The sequence below is a fragment of the Meleagris gallopavo genome, chromosome 19 (assembly GCF_000146605.3).
Source record: "Meleagris gallopavo isolate NT-WF06-2002-E0010 breed Aviagen turkey brand Nicholas breeding stock chromosome 19, Turkey_5.1, whole genome shotgun sequence".
NCBI lineage: Eukaryota > Metazoa > Chordata > Aves > Galliformes > Phasianidae > Meleagris > Meleagris gallopavo.
This window is the reverse complement of record NC_015029.2, coordinates 28,611-31,754: the sequence shown is the minus strand read 5'-3', so window position 1 is coordinate 31,754 and position 3,144 is coordinate 28,611.

Below are 3,144 nucleotides of genomic sequence, written 5' to 3'. Positions count from 1 at the left end.
GCACTTGATTCTGTCGTTGATTCATTGATAAAGATGTAGAAGAGCACCGGTCCCAAGACAGACCCCTGGGGGATGCCATTCATTACTGGCCTCCACCTGGACATAGAACCATTAGTCACCACCCTCTGTCCTGCGGCCTTTCAACCAGTTTCTTATCCATCAAGTGGTCCACCCATCAAATCCACATCCCTCCAATTGGAGATAAGGATGTGGTGGGGGACCATGTCAAAGGCCTTGCTCAAGTCCAGCTAAATGACATCGGTCACCTTTCCCTTGTCCACCAATGCCGTCACTCCATCACAGAAGGCCACCAGATTGGTTAAGCATGACCTTCCCCTGATGAAGCCATGCTGGCTGTCTGGGATCACACGCTCATTCCTCATGTGATGAAGCATGTCATCCAGGAGGATCTGTTCCACGATCTTCCTAGGCACAGAGGTGAGACTCACCAGCCTGTAGTTCACCAGGTGCTCCTTGCTCCCTTTCTTGTAAATGGGAGTGACGTGACCCTTCCTCCAGTCATCCAGGACCTCACCTGACCGCCACGACTTTTCAAACATGATGGAGAGAGGCTCGGCAACCACCTCAGCCAGCTCCTTCAGAACCTTCTTTCAGGAAATAAGAACCTTTCCTTTAGGAAATAAGAAAAGATTTCCAGATTAGGCATACATTTCAAGGAGGCACCAGACAAGTGGAGACAGTGGACAGCACTGGCAAGTCAAAGCTACGTTAAAAGTTTTTATGTGAGATCTAATGTCAACTTTTCCAATGCAGGTTAGCTATGGTGATGATAAATCATGCCCAAAAGCTTCGCTGCACTAGAACACAAAATCCAAGAGATTAGAAGCTGCAGAGATGTAAGTTCATCTCAGCCCAGAAATCCTTCAGTTTGTGTACTGACTGGAGTTCTGAAACTGCAGCGTCAGAATCATTCTCCTTCTCTGGGTGCAGTTCAGGAGATGAACACTCCAAAACACTCACACTTGTTCAGCTCTTCCTTTCCCATTAAGTCTGGGCTTGATAGATGTTTTTGTCCCCTCTTTTTCCTGAGATTACCCTCTGCTGCCTCTGTTGCCATGTTTTACTTGACCACTAACAAAAAGGTATATCTAAATTATTCAATCTGAGATTCTTCACATAGCAATGTAACCCGATGAGCTGGGGCTTTCCAGATGATAGGAAAATTTGCTAAGGAAACCCATAGTTTGGGACGGGGACTCTACACAACTCATAGGCAGAAGGTGGGGGGCTCTCACATTTTTCTGCTGCCGGGTAGGGTCTCCATACAGAGTGGAGACTTACCATGATTTGCCTTTCTCTTTTGCCAACTTGCAAGCACACCCGCTTCAGGGCACATTCCATCCCACTGGTAGTCCTTGTAAGAAATGCGATGGCAAATCCACCTGCAGAAAACTCTGTCATTCCATTTAGTAACGAAGAAACCACCTTGCCCTTGCTCTTGACCCTTGTCCCTGCCTCCCACTGCCCTCAGACTACAACCATCTTCTCTTGAGGACAGTAAATAAAAGTGATAATTTATACTTGGTTATCCTGGCAGTATTTGTGAGCCACTAAAAGAAATCCCCGCATTCCAGAAAATACAATCAAAAGAGATAGACAGAGGAGTAGCGCTAATATTTCTTCAGTTGTGGAAGTCTCAACAGAAAGTGTTGTGCTAGAGGTGTGAGGTTAAGGGAACAGCCCTATCAAGACATAAGTCTTAGTATAGAAGGTTTAGCTATGGCATGCTGATTAGAAGAAAAAAAATGGCTATTACCTCGTACTTTTTTTTTTCTGTCACTCTCATCATGTTGATCTGAGGATGACCAAAGCCTGTTGCCGTGAGCTCTGCAGAATCAAAATTGTGGCTCAGAGCACATAGCACATAGCATAGAAGAACTCTGTAACCTAAGTGGCAAGAAAAAACAAGGGGAACTGTTTAAATTCATTACCTCCTCTAAACTGATAGTCACTGACTTCTTGTCACGCTCTACTCCTGTATAGCAAGATAACAAAGATTTAGTGATGTTTACAACTGTGGTAGGGACTGCTGGACACCAACCAACACGGCTGAGCACACTCTCCTGTTTCTACCCCAATTCTAGAAAGACCCAGAAGAGCTCAGTGCTCTCTTGTTTTCATTTGCTTACATGAACCATTTTAAAACACATGCTGTTACAGGCCAGCACAAGTCCGAGGGCCCAAAGCCACATCCAGAGAGGCCAACACCATCCCTGGGGCCTGAAGCCACAGCTGAAGCCAGATAGGCCCCAGGGGCCTAAAAACTCAGCCAGAGAGACCTGCACTGGCCTTGGGACCTGAAGCCACAGCCACAGCCTGAGAGACCAGAACCAGTCCTGGGGATTAAAGCCACAGCCACTGTTAGAGAGGCTGGCACCAGCCGCGGGGCCTAAAGCCACAGCCACAGCACAAGAGGCCAGCACCAACTTCAGGCCTAAATCCACAGCCACAGCCTGAGAGGTTGGCACAGGCCCAAAGGACTGAAGCCACAGCCAGAAAGATCAACACCAGCTCTGGGCCATCAAGCCACAGTTACAGCCACAGAGGCCAGAACCAGCCCAAGGGCCTAAAGCCACAGCTGCATCCAAAGAGGCCAGCAATTACCTCAGAGCCAAAAGCCACAGCCTGACAGGCTTACACTGGCCCTGGGGCCTAAAGCCCCAGCAACAGCCAAACAGACTGGCACCAGCCCTGGGCCTAAAGCCACACAGCCTGAGAAGATGGAACGGCCCCGGGGCCAAAAGCCACAGCCTAAGAGGCCAGCACCAGCCATAGCCCAAGAGGCCAGAAGCAGGCCAAGGGTCTGAAGCCACAGTCACAGCCCAACAGGCCATCACTGGCCCCAAGGCCAAAAGCCACAATCTGAGAGACCAGCATTGGCCCCAGGGCCTAAAGCCACAGTCACAGCACAAGAGGCCAGCACCAGCTTTGGGCCCAAATCCACAGCCACAACTCGAGAGGCCAGCACCAGCCCTAGGCTGTAAAGCTACAGTTACAGCCACAGAGGCCCATAGCAGCCCTGGGGCTAAAGCCACATCTACAGCCAGAAAGGCTGGCACTGGCCCCAGGCCTAAAGCCAAAGCCCGAAGGGCAGTACCAGCCCTGGGGACCAAAGACACAGCC